The sequence below is a fragment of the Lissotriton helveticus genome, chromosome 8 (assembly GCF_964261635.1).
Source record: "Lissotriton helveticus chromosome 8, aLisHel1.1, whole genome shotgun sequence".
Classification (NCBI taxonomy): Eukaryota; Metazoa; Chordata; class Amphibia; order Caudata; family Salamandridae; genus Lissotriton; species Lissotriton helveticus.
This window is the reverse complement of record NC_136069.1, coordinates 820,120,865-820,143,260: the sequence shown is the minus strand read 5'-3', so window position 1 is coordinate 820,143,260 and position 22,396 is coordinate 820,120,865. Positions and strand designations below refer to the sequence as shown.

The window sequence follows — 22,396 nt, the reverse complement described above, 5'->3', positions numbered from 1 at the left end:
TTGCATAGCCTCTAACATCATAACATAACTGAGCTGCTGGTAACAAGCTAAGCAATGCCTTCCCAAAATGAGAAGTACATGTGCTTATGTGCTTATCCGCTCAATCAGGCTCGATCAGGCGAGATATAGAAAAGGTGGAAAGGGTCCAAATGGCTGTCCCTTCCTTTTTAGGGTGGGTCCTGCTGACTATCATAGGATTCCTCTTAAGAGTGGCCAGGGTCAGAGGAAAAACTTTCAATGCTTCTTAGTGTTCTCTCCAGAAGCAGGCATTTTCTGTGCCTTTAATTTCAGGCTTTTCCCAGCAGTCTCTGTTCTGCCTATGTAAATTAACAAAAGCAGTGCTTATTCCTCACTTGCTCTAATGTCCTTCCTGTCCACAAAGCTCTGCCTAAGTATGCTTTTTTTCTTTTTCAGGGAAATTCTAAATGGTTTCTCTGTCCACTCTGTGGCAGTAGAATGCTGATTATGATGCCATGTTTTGTGGAATCACCAAGGTACAACTACAGAGGAATATATGAGTCTGAAGGACATGGAACTCTTAGCTAACACATCACAATATGTGATGCTTGCCAACCAAGCACTACATTCTGGTGCGCTGATGATCAGAACATTCTGCTCCTAAAGGAAAGAAAATACCGCTTGATTAAAAATAAAGTCTCTGTTTATATTAACGCTCTCTCTCTCCCTATATCTATCTATCTATCTATCTATCTATCTATCTATCTATCTATCTATCTATCTATCTATCTATCTATCTATCTATCTATCTATCTATCTATCTATCTATCTATCTATCTTTCTATCTATCTATCTATCTATCTATCTATCTATCTATCTATCTATCTATCTATCTATCTATCTATCTATCTATCTATCTATCTATCTATCTATCTATCTATCTATCTATCTATCTATCTATCTATCTATCTATCTATCTATCTTTCTATCTATCTATCTATCTATCTATCTATCTATCTATCTATCTATCTATCTATCTATCTTTATATATGGATACATGCATACACCTACTCATAGATATGCCATGCAGTTCTTTGGATTTGTTTCAACCTCTTGCCATTTATTTGAGAATCCCTACTTTTCAAGTGACTGCAAATGAAGTCATCTCTGGCACGTTTTGGCTGATGCAAGGTAACCAAAACACAAGACAACTTTTAATAAAAATCATTGGTTTCTTTATTAACGTGCACTGTCAAACATGGGACTTTCACACGTCAGGTAAACATGATAACCAATACACAACAGAAGCAGATGCAGATTGCTTATCAATGTCGTGATAGAACAGTTGTGATTTGAGTAGTAGAAGCGCCCCTGAATTGATACTTATTATATACAGCCTGTAAGATAGTCAAAAATGCATGCTAGGAGAGGAGATGCAAATATAAATGTATTAGAAAAATACATAAAGAGGAGTGATATGCTTTTATTCATGCAAGGCTAGAAAAAATCCCCATACTGTCGAAAGCATTCATACACCACCAAATGGAAATAAACAATTCTGACATTAAACGAAAAGGTGACGATGCATTTGTATCATCACCTTGAGAAGGATCATCTAGGAATTGAGCCCAAGCCTCAGCACTTAAAACCAGAAACACTCCACTAAAATAGGAGGCCTGTTGGTGCCAACAATTCTCAAAGTTAATGCTTGTTCTGGTTGAGCATTGAACCGAATGCAGGGCTCTTTTGAAAGTGAGGTCTGTGAATCAACAGATACATCCACATGCCAATTATGTTATTGTTTTTAAGAGAATTCACTTTCTTGGAACGAGACTGCATGAACCCATCTTCAGGGCCTGGACAATTTCATGCAAAACGGCAACTCTCAACATTGCAGCCAAGACAATATAACTAACGTTTCTGCCCGGTTTCGAACCGGGGACCTTTCGCATGTGTGGCAAACGTGATAACCACTACACTACAGAAACAGATACCTACAGGTGATTCTTCTGTGATGAAACTGCTCAAAACAGACTATTCCAAGGGCATCTGGTTTTAGATTTCTTTCATGCAACCTGCCCGACAGCCCTATCTGAACGCTTGTATATGCCTTGCAAGTTCAGCATTTTTGCAAAATGCTTAAAGAGAAATGTTTCCTATTTGCTCAGGCAGGGCAAGGTTAAAAGCATGAGACTCTAGCAAATAATCATCCACTACTGCAAAGAGAAAATTGATATTGGCTTTGAAATGCATACTTCAAAAGAGCACCAATGAAAGGGCTCGTCCGGGATTTGAACCCGGGACCTCTCGCACCCTAAGCGAGAATCATACCCCTAGACCAACGAGCCGTTGAAAGACCCTCACCTCTGAAAAGGTAATACCAGCTCTAAGCCCGCAATGGAGATCATGCTGGGGTCTTTTTCATGCTTGGTCTGTGAATTCACAGGAAATTCAGTGTCAACTTACCCTTTCTCAAACGATAGCACTATCATTTGTAAGTGTCCCCTTTTATTTTGTCTCAGCATTGGACACGTCTTACAGGAAGTCAGCAGTTATTTATATATTTCTGCATTGGCTAGAGCCTAAAGAGAAAGAATAAAAAGCTGTTCATAACAACATAAGAAACACATTTTGCCTTTTCTCTCCAATACTTATTCCCTTTGTGCAAATCGGAATGCCAAGGTGAATAGCTGGGCCACAGATTCTGGCTAATTATCTATCTCTTGAATGCAAGAAGCAATACAAACTGCCTAATGCAGGACTAAAGCATTCCTTGCATAGCCTCTAACATCATAACATAACTGAGCTGCTGGTAACAAGCTAAGCAATGCCTTCCCAAAATGAGAAGTACATGTGCTTATGTGCTTATCCGCTCAATCAGGCTCGATCAGGCGAGATATAGAAAAGGTGGAAAGGGTCCAAATGGCTGTCCCTTCCTTTTTAGGGTGGGTCCTGCTGACTATCATAGGATTCCTCTTAAGAGTGGCCAGGGTCAGAGGAAAAACTTTCAATGCTTCTTAGTGTTCTCTCCAGAAGCAGGCATTTTCTGTGCCTTTAATTTCAGGCTTTTCCCAGCAGTCTCTGTTCTGCCTATGTAAATTAACAAAAGCAGTGCTTATTCCTCACTTGCTCTAATGTCCTTCCTGTCCACAAAGCTCTGCCTAAGCATGCTTTTTTTCTTTTTCAGGGAAATTCTAAATGGTTTCTCTGTCCACTCTGTGGCAGTAGAATGCTGATTATGATGCCATGTTTTGTGGAATCACCAAGGTACAACTACAGAGGAATATATGAGTCTGAAGGACATGGAACTCTTAGCTAACACATCACAATATGTGATGCTTGCCAACCAAGCACTACATTCTGGTGCGCTGATGATCAGAACATTCTGCTCCTAAAGGAAAGAAAATACCGCTTGATTGAAAATAAAGTCTCTGTTTATATTAACGCTCTCTCTCTCCCTATATCTATCTATCTATCTATCTATCTATCTATCTATCTATCTATCTATCTATCTATCTATCTATCTATCTATCTATCTATCTATCTATCTATCTATCTATCTATCTATCTATCTATCTATCTATCTATCTATCTATCTATCTATCTATCTATCTATCTATCTATCTATCTATCTATCTATCTATCTATCTATCTATCTATCTATCTATCTATCTATCTATCTTTATATATGGATACATGCATACACCTACTCATAGATATGCCATGCATTTCTTTGGATTTGTTTCAACCTCTTGCCATTTATTTGAGAATCCCTACTTTTCAAGTGACTGCAAATGAAGTCATCTCTGGCATGTTTTGGCTGATGCAAGATAACCAAAACACAAGACAACTTTTAATAAAAATCATTGGTTTCTTTGTTAACGTGCACTGTCAAACATGGGACTTTCACACGTCAGGTAAATATGATAACCAATACACAACAGAAGCAGATGAAGATTGCTTATCAATGTCGTGATAGAACAGTTGTGATTTGAGTAGTAGAAGCGCCCCTGAATTGATACTTATTATATACAGCCTGTAAGATAGTCAAAAATGCATGCTAGGAGAGGAGATGCAAATATAAATGTATTAGAAAAATACATAAAGAGGAGTGATATGCTTTTATTCATGCAAGGCTAGAAAAAATCCCCATACTGTTGAAAGCATTCATACACCACCAAATGGAAATAAACAATTCTGACATTAAACGAAAAGGTGACGATGCATTTGTATCATCACCTTGAGAAGGATCATCTAGGAATTGAGCCCAAGCCTCAGCACTTAAAAACCAGAAACACTCCACTAAAATAAGAGGCCTGTTGGTGCCAACAATTCTCAAAGTTAATGCTTGTTCTGGTTGAGCATTGAACCGAATGCAGGGCTCTTTTGAAAGTGAGGTCTGTGAATCAACAGATACATCCACATGCCAATTATGTTATTGTTTTTAAGAGAATTCACTTTCTTGGAACGAGACTGCATGAACCCATCTTCAGGGCCTGGACAATTTCATGCAAAACGGCAACTCTCAACATTGCAGCCAAGACAATATAACTAGTGTTTCTGCCCGGTTTCGAACCGGGGACCTTTCGCGTGTGAGGCGAACGTGATAACCACTACACTACAGAAACAGATACCTACAGGTGATTCTTCTGTGATGAAACTGCTCAAAACAGACTATTCCAAGGGCATCTGGTTTTAGATTTCTTTCATGCAACCTGCCCGACAGCCCTATCTGAACGCTTGTATATGCCTTGCAAGTTCAGCATTTTTGCAAAATGCTTAAAGAGAAATGTTTCCTATTTGCTCAGGCAGGGCAAGGTTAAAAGCATGAGACTCTAGCAAATAATCATCCACTACTGCAAAGAGAAAATTGATATTGGCTTTGAAATGCATACTTCAAAAGAGCACCAATGAAAGGGCTCGTCCGGGATTTGAACCCGGGACCTTTCGCACCCAAAGCGAGAATCATACCCCTAGACCAACGAGCTGTTGAAAGACCCTCACCTCTGTAAAGGTAATACCAGCTCTAAGCCCGCAATGAAGATCATGCTGGGGTCTTTTTCATGCTTGGTCTGTGAATTCACAGGAAATTCAGTGTCAACTTACCCTTTCTCAAACGATAGCACTATCATTTGTAAGTGTCCCCTTTTATTTTGTCTCAGCATTGGACACGTCTTACAGGAAGTCAGCAGTTATTTATATATTTCTGCATTGGCTAGAGCCTAAATAGAAAGAATAAAAAGCTGTTCATAACAACATAAGAAACACATTTTGCCTTTTCTCTCAAATACTTATTCCCTTTGTGCAAATCGGAATGCCAAGGTGAATAGCTGGGCCACAGATTCTGGCTAATTATCTATCTTTTGAATGCAAGAACCAATAAAAACTGCCTAATGCAGGACTAAAGCATTCCTTGCATAGCCTCTAACATCATAACATAACTGAGCTGCTGGTAACAAGCTAAGCAATACCTTCCCAAAATGAGAAGTACATGTGCTTATGTGCTTATCCGCTCAATCAGGCTCGATCAGGTGAGATATAGAAAAGGTGGAAAGGGTCCAAATGGCTGTCCCTTCCTTTTTAGGGTGGGTCCTGCTGACTATCATAGGATTCCTCTTAAGAGTGGCCAGGGTCAGAGGAAAAACTTTCAATGCTTCTTAGTGTTCTCTCCAGAAGCAGGCATTTTCTGTGCCTTTAATTTCAGGTTTTTCCCAGCAGTCTCTGTTCTGCCTATGTAAATTAACAAACGCAGTGCTTATTCCTCACTTGCTCTAATGTCCTGCCTGTCCACAAAGCTCTGCCTAAGTATGCTTTTTTTCTTTTTCAGGGAAATTCTAAATGGTTTCTCTGTCCACTCTGTGGCAGTAGAATGCTGATTATGATGCCATGTTTTGTTGAATCACCAAGTTACAACTACAGAGGAATATATGAGTCTGAAGGACATGGAACTCTTAGCTAACACATCACAATATGTGATGCTTGCCAACCAAGCACTACATTCTGGTGCGCTGATGATCAGAACATTCTGCTCCTAAAGGAAAGAAAATACCGCTTGATTGAAAATAAAGTCTCTGTTTATATTAACGCTCTCTCTCTCCCTCTATCTATCTATCTATCTATCTATCTATCTATCTATCTATCTATCTATCTATCTATCTATCTATCTATCTATCTATCTATCTATCTATCTATCTATCTATCTATCTATCTATCTTTATATATGGATACATGCATACACCTACTCATAGATATGCCATGCATTTCTTTGGATTTGTTTCAACCTCTTGCCATTTATTTGAGAATCCCTACTTTTCAAGTGACTGCAAATGAAGTCATCTCTGGCACGTTTTGGCTGATGCAAGGTAACCAAAACACAAGACAACTTTTAATAAAAATCATTGGTTTCTTTGTTAACGTGCACTGTCAAACATGGGACTTTCACACGTCAGGTAAACATGATAACCAATACACAACAGAAGCAGATGCAGATTGCTTATCAATGTCGTGATAGAACAGTTGTGATTTGAGTAGTAGAAGCGCCCCTGAATTGATACTTATTATATACAGCCTGTAAGATAGTCAAAAATGCATGCTAGGAGAGGAGATGCAAATATAAATGTATTAGAAAAATACATAAAGTGGAGTGATATGCTTTTATTCATGCAAGGCTAGAAAAAATCCCCATACTGTCGAAAGCATTCATACACCACCAAATGGAAATAAACAATTCTGACATTAAACGAAAAGGTGACGATGCATTTGTATCATCACCTTGAGAAGGATCATCTAGGAATTGAGCCCAAGCCTCAGCACTTAAAACCAGAAACACTCCACTAAAATAGGAGGCCTGTTTGTGCCAACAATTCTCAAAGTTAATGCTTGTTCTGGTTGAGCATTGAACCGAATGCAGGGCTCTTTTGAAAGTGAGGTCTGTGAATCAACAGATACATCCACATGCCAATTATGTTATTGTTTTTAAGAGAATTCACTTTCTTGGAACGAGACTGCATGAACCCATCTTCAGGGCCTGGACAATTTCATGCAAAACGGCAACTCTCAACATTGCAGCCAAGACAATATAACTAATGTTTCTGCCCGGTTTCGAACCGGGGACCTTTCGCGTGTGAGGCGAAGGTGATAACCACTACACTACAGAAACAGATACCTACAGGTGATTCTTCTGTGATGAAACTGCTCAAAACAGACTATTCCAAGGGCATCTGGTTTTAGATTTCTTTCATGCAACCTGCCCGACAGCCCTATCTGAACGCTTGTATATGCCTTGCAAGTTCAGCATTTTTGCAAAATGCTTAAAGAGAAATGTTTCCTATTTGCTCAGGCAGGGCAAGGTTAAAAGCATGAGACTCTAGCAAATATTCATCCACTACTGCAAAGAGAAAATTGATATTGGCTTTGAAATGCATACTTCAAAAGAGCACCAATGAAAGGGCTCGTCCGGGATTTGAACCCGGGACCTCTCGCACCCTAAGCGAGAATCATACCCCTAGACCAACGAGCCGTTGAAAGACCCTCACCTCTGAAAAGGTAATACCAGCTCTAAGCCCGCAATGAAGATCATGCTGGGGTCTTTTTCATGCTTGGTCTGTGAATTCACAGGAAATTCAGTGTCAACTTACCCTTTCTCAAACGATAGCACTATCATTTGTAAGTGTCCCCTTTTATTTTGTCTCAGCATTGGACACGTCTTACAGGAAGTCAGCAGTTATTTATATATTTCTGCATTGGCTAGAGCCTAAAGAGAAAGAATAAAAAGCTGTTCATAACAACATAAGAAACACATTTTGCCTTTTCTCTCCAATACTTATTCCCTTTGTGCAAATCGAAATGCCAAGGTGAATAGCTGGGCCACAGATTCTGGCTAATTATCTATCTCTTGAATGCAAGAAGCAATAAAAACTGCCTAATGCAGGACTAAAGCATTCCTTGCATAGCCTCTAACATCATAACATAACTGAGCTGCTGGTAACAAGCTAAGCAATGCCTTCCCAAAATGAGAAGTACATGTGCTTATGTGCTTATCCGCTCAATCAGGCTCGATCAGGCGAGATATAGAAAAGGTGGAAAGGGTCCAAATGGCTGTCCCTTCCTTTTTAGGGTGGGTCCTGCTGACTATCATAGGATTCCTCTTAAGAGTGGCCAGGGTCAGAGGAAAAACTTTCAATGCTTCTTAGTGTTCTCTCCAGAAGCAGGCATTTTCTGTGCCTTTAATTTCAGGCTTTTCCCAGCAGTCTCTGTTCTGCCTATGTAAATTAACAAAAGCAGTGCTTATTCCTCACTTGCTCTAATGTCCTTCCTGTCCACAAAGCTCTGCCTAAGTATGCTTTTTTTCTTTTTCAGGGAAATTCTAAATGGTTTCTCTGTCCACTCTGTGGCAGTAGAATGCTGATTATGATGCCATGTTTTGTGGAATCACCAAGGTACAACTACAGAGGAATATATGAGTCTGAAGGACATGGAACTCTTAGCTAACACATCACAATATGTGATGCTTGCCAACCAAGCACTACATTCTGGTGCGCTGATGATCAGAACATTCTGCTCCTAAAGGAAAGAAAATACCGCTTGATTGAAAATAAAGTCTCTGTTTATATTAACGCTCTCTCTCTCCCTATATCTATCTATCTATCTATCTATCTATCTATCTATCTATCTATCTATCTATCTATCTATCTATCTATCTATCTATCTATCTATCTATCTATCTATCTATCTATCTATCTATCTATCTATCTATCTATCTATCTATCTATCTATCTATCTATCTATCTATCTATTATATATGGATACATGCATACACCTACTCATAGATATGCCATGCATTTCTTTGGATTTGTTTCAACCTCTCTCCATTTATTTGAGAATCCCTACTTTTCAAGTGACTGCAAATGAAGTCATCTCTGGCATGTTTTGGCTGATGCAAGGTAACCAAAACACGAGACAACTTTTAATAAAAATCATTGGTTTCTTTGTTAACGTGCACTGTCCAACATGGGACTTTCACACGTCAGGTAAATATGATAACCAATACACAACAGAAGCAGATGCAGATTGCTTATCAATGTCGTGATAGAACAGTTGTGATTTGAGTAGAAGAAGCGCCCCTGAATTGATACTTATTATATACAGCCTGTAAGATAGTCAAAAATGCATGCTAGGAGAGGAGATGCAAATATAAATGTATTAGAAAAATACATAAAGAGGAGTGATATGCTTTTATTCATGCAAGGCTAGAAAAAATCCCCATACTGTCGAAAGCCTTCATACACCACCAAATGGAAATAAACAATTCTGACATTAAACGAAAAGGTGACGATGCATTTGTATCATCACCTTGAGAAGGATCATCTAGGAATTGAGCCCAAGCCTCAGCACTTAAAAACCAGAAACACTCCACTAAAATAAGAGGCCTATTGGTGCCAACAATTGTCAAAGTTAATGCTTGTTCTGGTTGAGCATTGAACCGAAAGCAGGGCTCTTTTGAAAGTGAGGTCTGTGAATCAACATATACATCCACATGCCAATTATGTTATTGTTTTTAAGAGAATTCACTTTCTTGGAACGAGACTGCATGAACCCATCTTCAGGGCCTGGACAATTTCATGCAAAACGGCAACTCTCAACATTGCAGCCAAGACAATATAACTAGTGTTTCTGCCCGGTTTCGAACCGGGGACCTTTTGCGTGTGAGGCGAACGTGATAACCACTACACTACAGAAACAGATATCTACAGGTGATTCTTCTGTGATGAAACTGCTCAAAACAGGCTATTCCAAGGGCATCTGGTTTTAGATTTCTTTCATGCACCCTGCCCGACAGCCCTATCTGAACGCTTGTATATGCCTTGCAAGTTCAGCATTTTTGCAAAATGCTTAAAGAGAAATGTTTCCTATTTGCTCAGGCAGGGCAAGGTTAAAAGCATGAGACTCTAGCAAATATGCATCCACTACTGCAAAGAGAAAATTGATATTGGCTTTGAAATGCATACTTCAAAAGAGCACCAATGAAAGGGCTCGTCCGGGATTTGAACCCGGGACCTCTCGCACCCTAAGCGAGAATCATACCCCTAGACCAACGAGCCGTTGAAAGACCCTCACCTCTGAAAAGGTAATACCAGCTCTAAGCCCGCAATGAAGATCATGCTGGGGTCTTTTTCATGCTTGGTCTGTGAATTCACAGGAAATTCAGTGTCAACTTACCCTTTCTCAAACGATAGCACTATCATTTGTAAGTGTCCCCTTTTATTTTGTCTCAGCATTGGACACGTCTTACGGGAAGTCAGCAGTTATTTATATATTTCTGCATTGGCTAGAGCCTAAAGAGAAAGAATAAAAAGCTGTTCATAACAACATAAGAAACACATTTTGCCTTTTCTCTCCAATACTGATTCCCTTTGTGCAAATCGGAATGCCAAGGTGAATAGCTGGGCCACAGATTCTGGCTAATTATCTATCTCTTGAATGCAAGAAGCAATAAAAACTGCCTAATGCAGGACTAAAGCATTCCTTGCATAGCCTCTAACATCATAACATAACTGAGCTGCTGGTAACAAGCTAAGCAATGCCTTCCCAAAATGAAAAGTACATGTGCTTATGTGCTTATCCGCTCAATCAGGCTCGATCAGGCGAGATATAGAAAAGGTGGAAAGGGTCCAAAGGCTGTCCCTTCCTTTTTAGGGTGGGTCCTGCTGACTATCATAGGATTCCTCTTAAGAGTGGCCAGGGTCAGAGGAAAAACTTTCAATGCTTCTTAGTGTTCTCTCCAGAAGCAGGCATTTTCTGTGCCTTTAATTTCAGGCTTTTCCCAGCAGTCTCTGTTCTGCCTATGTAAATTAACAAAAGCAGTGCTTATTCCTCACTTGCTCTAATGTCCTTCCTGTCCACAAAGCTCTGCCTAAGTATGCTTTTTTTCTTTTTCAGGGAAATTCTAAATGGTTTCTCTGTCCACTCTGTGGCAGTAGAATGCTGATTATGATGCCATGTTTTGTGGAATCACCAAGGTACAACTACAGAGGAATATATGAGTCTGAAGGACATGGAACTCTTAGCTAACACATCACAATATGTGATGCTTGCCAACCAAGCACTACATTCTGGTGCGCTGATGATCAGAACATTCTGCTCCTAAAGGAAAGAAAATACCGCTTGATTGAAAATAAAGTCTCTGTTTATATTAACGCTCTCTCTCTCCCTATATCTATCTATCTATCTATCTATCTATCTATCTATCTATCTATCTATCTATCTATCTATCTATCTATCTATCTATCTATCTATCTATCTATCTTTATATATGGATACATGCATACACCTACTCATAGATATGCCATGCATTTCTTTGGATTTGTTTCAACCTCTTGCCATTTATTTGAGAATCCCTACTTTTCAAGTGACTGCAAATGAAGTCATCTCTGGCACGTTTTGGCTGATGCAAGGTAACCAAAACACAAGACAACTTTTAATAAAAATCATTGGTTTCTTTGTTAACGTGCACTGTCAAACATGGGACTTTCACACGTCAGGTAAACATGATAACCAATACACAACAGAAGCAGATGCAGATTGCTTATCAATGTCGTGATAGAACAGTTGTGATTTGAGTAGTAGAAGCGCCCCTGAATTGATACTTATTATATACAGCCTGTAAGATAGTCAAAAATGCATGCTAGGAGAGGAGATGCAAATATAAATGTATTAGAAAAATACATAAAGAGGAGTGATATGCTTTTATTCATGCAAGGCTAGAAAAAATCCCCATACTGTCGAAAGCATTCATACACCACCAAATGGAAATAAACAATTCTGACATTAAACGAAAAGGTGACGATGCATTTGTATCATCACCTTGAGAAGGATCATCTAGGAATTGAGCCCAAGCCTCAGCACTTAAAACCAGAAACACTCCACTAAAATAGGAGGCCTGTTGGTGCCAACAATTCTCAAAGTTAATGCTTGTTCTGGTTGAGAATTGAACCGAATGCAGGGCTCTTTTGAAAGTGAGGTCTGTGAATCAACAGATACATCCACATGCCAATTATGTTATTGTTTTTAAGAGAATTCACTTTCTTGGAACGAGACTGCATGAACCCATCTTCAGGGCCTGGACAATTTCATGCAAAACGGCAACTCTCAACATTGCAGCCAAGACAATATAACTAGTGTTTCTGCCCGGTTTCAAACCGGGGACCTTTCGCATGTGAGGCGAACGTGATAACCACTACACTACAGAAACAGATACCTACAGGTGATTCTTCTGTGATGAAACTGCTCAAAACAGACTATTCCAAGGGCATCTGGTTTTAGATTTCTTTCATGCAACCTGCCCGACAGCCCTATCTGAACGCTTGTATATGCCTTGCAAGTTCAGCATTTTTGCAAAATGCTTAAAGAGAAATGTTTCCTATTTGCTCAGGCAGGGCAAGGTTAAAAGCATGAGACTCTAGCAAATAATCATCCACTACTGCAAAGAGAAAATTGATATTGGCTTTGAAATGCATACTTCAAAAGAGCACCAATGAAAGGGCTCGTCCGGGATTTGAACCCGGGACCTCTCGCACCCTAAGCGAGAATCATACCCCTAGACCAACGAGCCGTTGAAAGACCCTCACCTCTGAAAAGGTAATACCAGCTCTAAGCCCGCAATGGAGATCATGCTGGGGTCTTTTTCATGCTTGGTCTGTGAATTCACAGGAAATTCAGTGTCAACTTACCCTTTCTCAAACGATAGCACTATCATTTGTAAGTGTCCCCTTTTATTTTGTCTCAGCATTGGACACGTCTTACAGGAAGTCAGCAGTTAATTATATATTTCTGCATTGGCTAGAGCCTAAAGAGAAAGAATAAAAAGCTGTTCATAACAACATAAGAAACACATTTTGCCTTTTCTCTCCAATACTTATTCCCTTTGTGCAAATCGGAATGCCAAGGTGAATAGCTGGGCCACAGATTCTGGCTAATTATCTATCTCTTGAATGCAAGAAGCAATAAAAACTGCCTAATGCAGGACTAAAGCATTCCTTGCATAGCCTCTAACATCATAACATAACTGAGCTGCTGGTAACAAGCTAAGCAATGCCTTCCCAAAATGAGAAGTACATGTGCTTATGTGCTTATCCGCTCAATCAGGCTCGATCAGGGGAGATATAGAAAAGGTGGAAAGGGTCCAAATGGCTGTCCCTTCCTTTTTAGGGTGGGTCCTGCTGACTATCATAGGATTCCTCTTAAGAGTGGCCAGGGTCAGAGGAAAAACTTTCAATGCTTCTTAGTGTTCTCTCCAGAAGCAGGCATTTTCTGTGCCTTTAATTTCAGGCTTTTCCCAGCAGTCTCTGTTCTGCCTATGTAAATTAACAAAAGCAGTGCTTATTCCTCACTTGCTCTAATGTCCTTCCTGTCCACAAAGCTCTGCCTAAGTATGCTTTTTTTCTTTTTCAGGGAAATTCTAAATGGTTTCTCTGTCCACTCTGTGGCAGTAGAATGCTGATTATGATGCCATGTTTTGTGGAATCACCAAGGTACAACTACAGAGGAATATATGAGTCTGAAGGACATGGAACTCTTAGCTAACACATCACAATATGTGATGCTTGCCAACCAAGCACTACATTCTGGTGCGCTGATGATCAGAACATTCTGCTCCTAAAGGAAAGAAAATACCGCTTGATTAAAAATAAAGTCTCTGTTTATATTAACGCTCTCTCTCTCCCTATATCTATCTATCTATCTATCTATCTATCTATCTATCTATCTATCTATCTATCTATCTATCTATCTATCTATCTATCTATCTATCTATCTATCTATCTATCTATCTATCTATCTATCTATCTATCTATCTATCTATCTATCTATCTATCTATCTATCTATCTATCTATCTATCTTTATATATGGATACATGCATACACCTACTCATAGATATGCCATGCATTTCTTTGGATTTGTTTCAACCTCTTGCCATTTATTTGAGAATCCCTACTTTTCAAGTGACTGCAAATGAAGTCATCTCTGGCACGTTTTGGCTGATGCAAGGTAACCAAAACACAAGACAACTTTTAATAAAAATCATTGGTTTCTTTGTTAACGTGCACTGTCAAACATGGGACTTTCACACGTCAGGTAAACATGATAACCAATACACAACAGAAGCAGATGCAGATTGCTTATCAATGTCGTGATAGAACAGTTGTGATTTGAGTAGTAGAAGCGCCCCTGAATTGATACTTATTATATACAGCCTGTAAGATAGTCAAAAATGCATGCTAGGAGAGGAGATGCAAATATAAATGTATTAGAAAAATACATAAAGAGGAGTGATATGCTTTTATTCATGCAAGGCTAGAAAAAATCCCCATACTGTCGAAAGCATTCATACACCACCAAATGGAAATAAACAATTCTGACATTAAACGAAAAGGTGACGATGCATTTGTATCATCACCTTGAGAAGGATCATCTAGGAATTGAGCCCAAGCCTCAGCACTTAAAACCAGAAACACTCCACTAAAATAGGAGGCCTGTTGGTGCCAACAATTCTCAAAGTTAATGCTTGTTCTGGTTGAGCATTGAACCGAATGCAGGGCTCTTTTGAAAGTGAGGTCTGTGAATCAACAGATACATCCACATGCCAATTATGTTATTGTTTTTAAGAGAATTCACTTTCTTGGAACGAGACTGCATGAACCCATCTTCAGGGCCTGGACAATTTCATGCAAAACGGCAACTCTCAACATTGCAGCCAAGACAATATAACTAACGTTTCTGCCCGGTTTCGAACCGGGGACCTTTCGCATGTGTGGCAAACGTGATAACCACTACACTACAGAAACAGATACCTACAGGTGATTCTTCTGTGATGAAACTGCTCAAAACAGACTATTCCAAGGGCATCTGGTTTTAGATTTCTTTCATGCAACCTGCCCGACAGCCCTATCTGAACGCTTGTATATGCCTTGCAAGTTCAGCATTTTTGCAAAATGCTTAAAGAGAAATGTTTCCTATTTGCTCAGGCAGGGCAAGGTTAAAAGCATGAGACTCTAGCAAATAATCATCCACTACTGCAAAGAGAAAATTGATATTGGCTTTGAAATGCATACTTCAAAAGAGCACCAATGAAAGGGCTCGTCCGGGATTTGAACCCGGGACCTCTCGCACCCAAAGCGAGAATCATACCCCTAGACCAACGAGCCGTTGAAAGACCCTCACCTCTGAAAAGGTAATACCAGCTCTAAGCCCGCAATGGAGATCATGCTGGGGTCTTTTTCATGCTTGGTCTGTGAATTCACAGGAAATTCAGTGTCAACTTACCCTTTCTCAAACGATAGCACTATCATTTGTAAGTGTCCCCTTTTATTTTGTCTCAGCATTGGACACGTCTTACAGGAAGTCAGCAGTTATTTATATATTTCTGCATTGGCTAGAGCCTAAAGAGAAAGAATAAAAAGCTGTTCATAACAACATAAGAAACACATTTTGCCTTTTCTCTCCAATACTTATTCCCTTTGTGCAAATCGGAATGCCAAGGTGAATAGCTGGGCCACAGATTCTGGCTAATTATCTATCTCTTGAATGCAAGAAGCAATACAAACTGCCTAATGCAGGACTAAAGCATTCCTTGCATAGCCTCTAACATCATAACATAACTGAGCTGCTGGTAACAAGCTAAGCAATGCCTTCCCAAAATGAGAAGTACATGTGCTTATGTGCTTATCCGCTCAATCAGGCTCGATCAGGCGAGATATAGAAAAGGTGGAAAGGGTCCAAATGGCTGTCCCTTCCTTTTTAGGGTGGGTCCTGCTGACTATCATAGGATTCCTCTTAAGAGTGGCCAGGGTCAGAGGAAAAACTTTCAATGCTTCTTAGTGTTCTTTCCAGAAGCAGGCATTTTCTGTGCCTTTAATTTCAGGCTTTTCCCAGCAGTCTCTGTTCTGCCTATGTAAATTAACAAAAGCAGTGCTTATTCCTCACTTGCTCTAATGTCCTTCCTGTCCACAAAGCTCTGCCTAAGTATGCTTTTTTTCTTTTTCAGGGAAATTCTAAATGGTTTCTCTGTCCACTCTGTGGCAGTAGAATGCTGATTATGATGCCATGTTTTGTGGAATCACCAAGGTACAACTACAGAGGAATATATGAGTCTGAAGGACATGGAACTCTTAGCTAACACATCACAATATGTGATGCTTGCCAACCAAGCACTACATTCTGGTGCGCTGATGATCAGAACATTCTGCTCCTAAAGGAAAGAAAATACCGCTTGATTGAAAATAAAGTCTCTGTTTATATTAACGCTCTCTCTCTCCCTATATCTATCTATCTATCTATCTATCTATCTATCTATCTATCTATCTATCTATCTATCTATCTATCTATCTATCTATCTATCTATCTATCTATCTATCTATCTATCTATCTATCTATCTATCTATCTATCTATCTATCTATCTATCTATCTATCTATCTATCTATCTATCTATCTATCTATCTATCTATCTATCTATCTATCTATCTATCTATCTATCTATCTATCTTTCTATCTATCTATCTATCTATCTATCTATCTATCTATCTATCTATCTTTATATATGGATACATGCATACACCTACTCATAGATATGCCATGCATTTCTTTGGATTTGTTTCAACCTCTTGCCATTTATTTGAGAATCCCTACTTTTCAAGTGACTGCAAATGAAGTCATCTCTGGCATGTTTTGGCTGATGCAAGATAACCAAAACACAAGACAACTTTTAATAAAAATCATTGGTTTCTTTGTTAACGTGCACTGTCAAACATGGGACTTTCACACGTCAGGTAAATATGATAACCAATACACAACAGAAGCAGATGAAGATTGCTTATCAATGTCGTGATAGAACAGTTGTGATTTGAGTAGTAGAAGCGCCCCTGAATTGATACTTATTATATACAGCCTGTAAGATAGTCAAAAATGCATGCTAGGAGAGGAGATGCAAATATAAATGTATTAGAAAAATACATAAAGAGGAGTGATATGCTTTTATTCATGCAAGGCTAGAAAAAATCCCCATACTGTTGAAAGCATTCATACACCACCAAATGGAAATAAACAATTCTGACATTAAACGAAAAGGTGACGATGCATTTGTATCATCACCTTGAGAAGGATCATCTAGGAATTGAGCCCAAGCCTCAGCACTTAAAAACCAGAAACACTCCACTAAAATAAGAGGCCTGTTGGTGCCAACAATTCTCAAAGTTAATGCTTGTTCTGGTTGAGCATTGAACCGAATGCAGGGCTCTTTTGAAAGTGAGGTCTGTGAATCAACAGATACATCCACATGCCAATTATGTTATTGTTTTTAAGAGAATTCACTTTCTTGGAACGAGACTGCATGAACCCATCTTCAGGGCCTGGACAATTTCATGCAAAACGGCAACTCTCAACATTGCAGCCAAGACAATATAACTAGTGTTTCTGCCCGGTTTCGAACCGGGGACCTTTCGCGTGTGAGGCGAACGTGATAACCACTACACTACAGAAACAGATACCTACAGGTGATTCTTCTGTGATGAAACTGCTCAAAACAGACTATTCCAAGGGCATCTGGTTTTAGATTTCTTTCATGCAACCTGCCCGACAGCCCTATCTGAACGCTTGTATATGCCTTGCAAGTTCAGCATTTTTGCAAAATGCTTAAAGAGAAATGTTTCCTATTTGCTCAGGCAGGGCAAGGTTAAAAGCATGAGACTCTAGCAAATAATCATCCACTACTGCAAAGAGAAAATTGATATTGGCTTTGAAATGCATACTTCAAAAGAGCACCAATGAAAGGGCTCGTCCGGGATTTGAACCCGGGACCTTTCGCACCCAAAGCGAGAATCATACCCCTAGACCAACGAGCTGTTGAAAGACCCTCACCTCTGTAAAGGTAATACCAGCTCTAAGCCCGCAATGAAGATCATGCTGGGGTCTTTTTCATGCTTGGTCTGTGAATTCACAGGAAATTCAGTGTCAACTTACCCTTTCTCAAACGATAGCACTATCATTTGTAAGTGTCCCCTTTTATTTTTTCTCAGCATTGGACAAGTCTTACAGGAAGTCAGCAGTTATTTATATATTTCTGCATTGGCTAGAGCCTAAATAGAAAGAATAAAAAGCTGTTCATAACAACATAAGAAACACATTTTGCCTTTTCTCTCAAATACTTATTCCCTTTGTGCAAATCGGAATGCCAAGGTGAATAGCTGGGCCACAGATTCTGGCTAATTATCTATCTTTTGAATGCAAGAACCAATAAAAACTGCCTAATGCAGGACTAAAGCATTCCTTGCATAGCCTCTAACATCATAACATAACTGAGCTGCTGGTAACAAGCTAAGCAATACCTTCCCAAAATGAGAAGTACATGTGCTTATGTGCTTATCCGCTCAATAAGCGCTCAATCAGGCTCGATCAGGTGAGATATAGAAAAGGTGGAAAGGGTCCAAATGGCTGTCCCTTCCTTTTTAGGGTGGGTCCTGCTGACTATCATAGGATTCCTCTTAAGAGTGGCCAGGGTCAGAGGAAAAACTTTCAATGCTTCTTAGTGTTCTCTCCAGAAGCAGGCATTTTCTGTGCCTTTAATTTCAGGTTTTTCCCAGCAGTCTCTGTTCTGCCTATGTAAATTAACAAACGCAGTGCTTATTCCTCACTTGCTCTAATGTCCTGCCTGTCCACAAAGCTCTGCCTAAGTATGCTTTTTTTCTTTTTCAGGGAAATTCTAAATGGTTTCTCTGTCCACTCTGTGGCAGTAGAATGCTGATTATGATGCCATGTTTTGTTGAATCACCAAGTTACAACTACAGAGGAATATATGAGTCTGAAGGACATGGAACTCTTAGCTAACACATCACAATATGTGATGCTTGCCAACCAAGCACTACATTCTGGTGCGCTGATGATCAGAACATTCTGCTCCTAAAGGAAAGAAAAGACCGCTTGATTGAAAATAAAGTCTCTGTTTATATTAACGCTCTCTCTCTCCCTCTATCTATCTATCTATCTATCTATCTATCTATCTATCTATCTATCTATCTATCTATCTATCTATCTATCTATCTATCTATCTATCTATCTATCTATCTATCTATCTATCTATCTATCTATCTATCTATCTATCTATCTATCTATCTATCTATCTGTCTGTCTGTCTGTCTGTCTGTCTGTCTGTCTGTCTGTCCGTCTATCCATTCATCCATCCATCCATCCATCCATCCATCCATCCATCCATCCATCCATCCATCCATCCATCCATCCATCCATCCATCCATCCATCCATCCATCCATCCATCCATCCATCCATCCATCCATCCATCCATCCATCCATCTATCTATCTATCTATCTATCTATCTATCTATCTATCTATCTATCTATCTATCTATCTATCTATCTATCTATCTATCTATCTATCTATCTATCTATCTTTATATATGGATACATGCATACACCTACACATAGATATGCCATGCATTTCTTTGGATTTGTTTCAACCTCTTGCCATTTATTTGAGAATCCCTACTTTTCAAGTGACTGCAAATGAAGTAATCTCTGGCACGGTTTGGCTGATGCAAGGTAACCAAAACACGAGACAACTTTTAATAAAAATCATTGGTTTCTTTGTTAACGTGCACTGTCCAACATGGGACTTTCACACGTCAGGTAAATATGATAACCAATACACAACAGAAGCAGATGCAGATTGCTTATCAATGTCGTGATAGAACAGTTGTGATTTGAGTAGAAGAAGCGCCCCTGAATTGATACTTATTATATACAGCCTGTAAGATAGTCAAAAATGCATGCTAGGAGAGGAGATGCAAATATAAATGTATTAGAAAAATACATAAAGAGGAGTGATATGCTTTTATTCATGCAAGGCTAGAAAAAATCCCCATACTGTCGAAAGCATTCATACACCACCAAATGGAAATAAACAATTCTGACATTAAACGAAAAGGTGACGATGCATTTGTATCATCACCTTGAGAAGGATCATCTAGGAATTGAGCCCAAGCCTCAGCACTTAAAAACCAGAAACACTCCACTAAAATAAGAGGCCTATTGGTGCCAACAATTGTCAAAGTTAATGCTTGTTCTGGTTGAGCATTGAACCGAAAGCAGGGCTCTTTTGAAAGTGAGGTCTGTGAATCAACATATACATCCACATGCCAATTATGTTATTGTTTTTAAGAGAATTCACTTTCTTGGAACGAGACTGCATGAACCCATCTTCAGGGCCTGGACAATTTCATGCAAAACGGCAACTCTCAACATTGCAGCCAAGACAATATAACTAGTGTTTCTGCCCGGTTTCGAACCGGGGACCTTTTGCGTGTGAGGCGAACGTGATAACCACTACACTACAGAAACAGATATCTACAGGTGATTCTTCTGTGATGAAACTGCTCAAAACAGGCTATTCCAAGGGCATCTGGTTTTAGATTTCATTCATGCAACCTGCCCGACAGCCCTATCTGAACGCTTGTATATGCCTTGCAAGTTCAGCATTTTTGCAAAATGCTTAAAGAGAAATGTTTCCTATTTGCTCAGGCAGGGCAAGGTTAAAAGCATGAGACTCTAGCAAATATGCATCCACTACTGCAAAGAGAAAATTGATATTGGCTTTGAAATGCATACTTCAAAAGAGCACCAATGAAAGGGCTCGTCCGGGATTTGAACCCGGGACCTCTCGCACCCTAAGCGAGAATCATACCCCTAGACCAACAAGCCGTTGAAAGACCCTCACCTCTGAAAAGGTAATACCAGCTCTAAGCCCGCAATGAAGATCATGCTGGGGTCTTTTTCATGCTTGGTCTGTGAATTCACAGGAAATTCAGTGTCAACTTACCCTTTCTCAAACGATAGCACTATCATTTGTAAGTGTCCCCTTTTATTTTGTCTCAGCATTGGACACGTCTTACGGGAAGTCAGCAGTTATTTATATTTTTCTGCATTGGCTAGAGCCTAAAGAGAAAGAATAAAAAGCTGTTCATAACAACATAAGAAACACATTTTGCCTTTTCTCTCCAATACTTATTCCCTTTGTGCAAATCGGAATGCCAAGGTGAATAGCTGGGCCACAGATTCTGGCTAATTATCTATCTCTTGAATGCAAGAAGCAATAAAAACTGCCTAATGCAGGACTAAAGCATTCCTTGCATAGCCTCTAACATCATAACATAACTGAGCTGCTGGTAACAAGCTAAGCAATGCCTTCCCAAAATGAGAAGTACATGTGCTTATGTGCTTATCCGCTCAATCAGGCTCGATCAGGCGAGATATAGAAAAGGTGGAAAGGGTCCAAATGGCTGTCCCTTCCTTTTTAGGGTGGGTTCTGTTGACTATCATAGGATTCCTCTTAAGAGTGGCCAGGGTCAGAGGAAAAACTTTCAATGCTTCTTAGTGTTCTCTCCAGAAGCAGGCATTTTCTGTGCCTTTAATTTCAGGCTTTTCCCAGCAGTCTCTGTTCTGCCTATGTAAATTAACAAAAGCAGTGCTTATTCCTCACTTGCTCTAATGTCCTTCCTGTCCACAAAGCTCTGCCTAAGTATGCTTTTTTTCTTTTTCAGGGAAATTCTAAATGGTTTCTCTGTCCACTCTGTGGCAGTAGAATGCTGATTATGATGCCATGTTTTGTGGAATCACCAAGGTACAACTACAGAGGAATATATGAGTCTGAAGGACATGGAACTCTTAGCTAACACATCACAATATGTGATGCTTGCCAACCAAGCACTACATTCTGGTGCGCTGATGATCAGAACATTCTGCTCCTAAAGGAAAGAAAATACCGCTTGATTGAAAATAAAGTCTCTGTTTATATTAACGCTCTCTCTCTCCCTATATCTATCTATCTATCTATCTATCTATCTATCTATCTATCTATCTATCTATCTTTATATATGGATACATGCATACACCTACTCATAGATATGCCATGCATTTCTTTGGATTTGTTTCAACCTCTTGCCATTTATTTGAGAATCCCTACTTTTCAAGTGACTGCAAATGAAGTCATCTCTGGCACGTTTTGGCTGATGCAAGGTAACCAAAACACAAGACAACTTTTAATAAAAATCATTGGTTTCTTTGTTAACGTGCACTGTCAAACATGGGACTTTCACACGTCAGGTAAACATGATAACCAATACACAACAGAAGCAGATGCAGATTGCTTATCAATGTCGTGATAGAACAGTTGTGATTTGAGTAGTAGAAGCGCCCCTGAATTGATACTTATTATATACAGCCTGTAAGATAGTCAAAAATGCATGCTAGGAGAGGAGATGCAAATATAAATGTATTAGAAAAATACATAAAGTGGAGTGATATGCTTTTATTCATGCAAGGCTAGAAAAAATCCCCATACTGTCGAAAGCATTCATACACCACCAAATGGAAATAAACA

General features: G+C 39.4%; 16 non-coding genes across 16 annotated transcripts; all 16 read right to left on the bottom strand.

Annotated features, from left to right (window-relative positions):
* Positions 1–1,873: 1,873 nt before the first annotated feature.
* On the bottom strand, positions 1,874–1,946 carry TRNAV-CAC (transfer RNA valine (anticodon CAC)). Its single transcript has one exon. It is a non-coding gene; the product is annotated as a tRNA-Val (tRNA).
* Positions 1,947–2,234: 288 nt separating this feature from the next.
* On the bottom strand, positions 2,235–2,306 carry TRNAP-AGG (transfer RNA proline (anticodon AGG)). The gene has a single exon. It is a non-coding gene; the product is annotated as a tRNA-Pro (tRNA).
* A 2,207-nt stretch (positions 2,307–4,513) lies between these two features.
* Positions 4,514–4,586, bottom strand: TRNAV-CAC (transfer RNA valine (anticodon CAC)). Its single transcript has one exon. It is a non-coding gene; the product is annotated as a tRNA-Val (tRNA).
* Positions 4,587–4,874: 288 nt separating this feature from the next.
* Positions 4,875–4,946, bottom strand: TRNAP-UGG (transfer RNA proline (anticodon UGG)). The gene has a single exon. It is a non-coding gene; the product is annotated as a tRNA-Pro (tRNA).
* Positions 4,947–7,044: 2,098 nt separating this feature from the next.
* Positions 7,045–7,117, bottom strand: TRNAV-CAC (transfer RNA valine (anticodon CAC)). Its single transcript has one exon. It is a non-coding gene; the product is annotated as a tRNA-Val (tRNA).
* A 288-nt stretch (positions 7,118–7,405) lies between these two features.
* Positions 7,406–7,477, bottom strand: TRNAP-AGG (transfer RNA proline (anticodon AGG)). The gene has a single exon. It is a non-coding gene; the product is annotated as a tRNA-Pro (tRNA).
* A 2,148-nt stretch (positions 7,478–9,625) lies between these two features.
* On the bottom strand, positions 9,626–9,698 carry TRNAV-CAC (transfer RNA valine (anticodon CAC)). Its single transcript has one exon. It is a non-coding gene; the product is annotated as a tRNA-Val (tRNA).
* Positions 9,699–9,986: 288 nt separating this feature from the next.
* Positions 9,987–10,058, bottom strand: TRNAP-AGG (transfer RNA proline (anticodon AGG)). Its single transcript has one exon. It is a non-coding gene; the product is annotated as a tRNA-Pro (tRNA).
* A 2,077-nt stretch (positions 10,059–12,135) lies between these two features.
* Positions 12,136–12,208, bottom strand: TRNAV-CAC (transfer RNA valine (anticodon CAC)). Its single transcript has one exon. It is a non-coding gene; the product is annotated as a tRNA-Val (tRNA).
* A 288-nt stretch (positions 12,209–12,496) lies between these two features.
* On the bottom strand, positions 12,497–12,568 carry TRNAP-AGG (transfer RNA proline (anticodon AGG)). Its single transcript has one exon. It is a non-coding gene; the product is annotated as a tRNA-Pro (tRNA).
* Positions 12,569–14,726: 2,158 nt separating this feature from the next.
* TRNAV-CAC (transfer RNA valine (anticodon CAC)) lies at positions 14,727–14,799 on the bottom strand. The gene has a single exon. It is a non-coding gene; the product is annotated as a tRNA-Val (tRNA).
* A 288-nt stretch (positions 14,800–15,087) lies between these two features.
* On the bottom strand, positions 15,088–15,159 carry TRNAP-UGG (transfer RNA proline (anticodon UGG)). Its single transcript has one exon. It is a non-coding gene; the product is annotated as a tRNA-Pro (tRNA).
* Positions 15,160–17,418: 2,259 nt separating this feature from the next.
* TRNAV-CAC (transfer RNA valine (anticodon CAC)) lies at positions 17,419–17,491 on the bottom strand. The gene has a single exon. It is a non-coding gene; the product is annotated as a tRNA-Val (tRNA).
* Positions 17,492–17,779: 288 nt separating this feature from the next.
* On the bottom strand, positions 17,780–17,851 carry TRNAP-UGG (transfer RNA proline (anticodon UGG)). Its single transcript has one exon. It is a non-coding gene; the product is annotated as a tRNA-Pro (tRNA).
* A 2,434-nt stretch (positions 17,852–20,285) lies between these two features.
* On the bottom strand, positions 20,286–20,358 carry TRNAV-CAC (transfer RNA valine (anticodon CAC)). Its single transcript has one exon. It is a non-coding gene; the product is annotated as a tRNA-Val (tRNA).
* A 288-nt stretch (positions 20,359–20,646) lies between these two features.
* Positions 20,647–20,718, bottom strand: TRNAP-AGG (transfer RNA proline (anticodon AGG)). Its single transcript has one exon. It is a non-coding gene; the product is annotated as a tRNA-Pro (tRNA).
* Between the last annotated feature and the right edge of the window lie 1,678 nt (positions 20,719–22,396).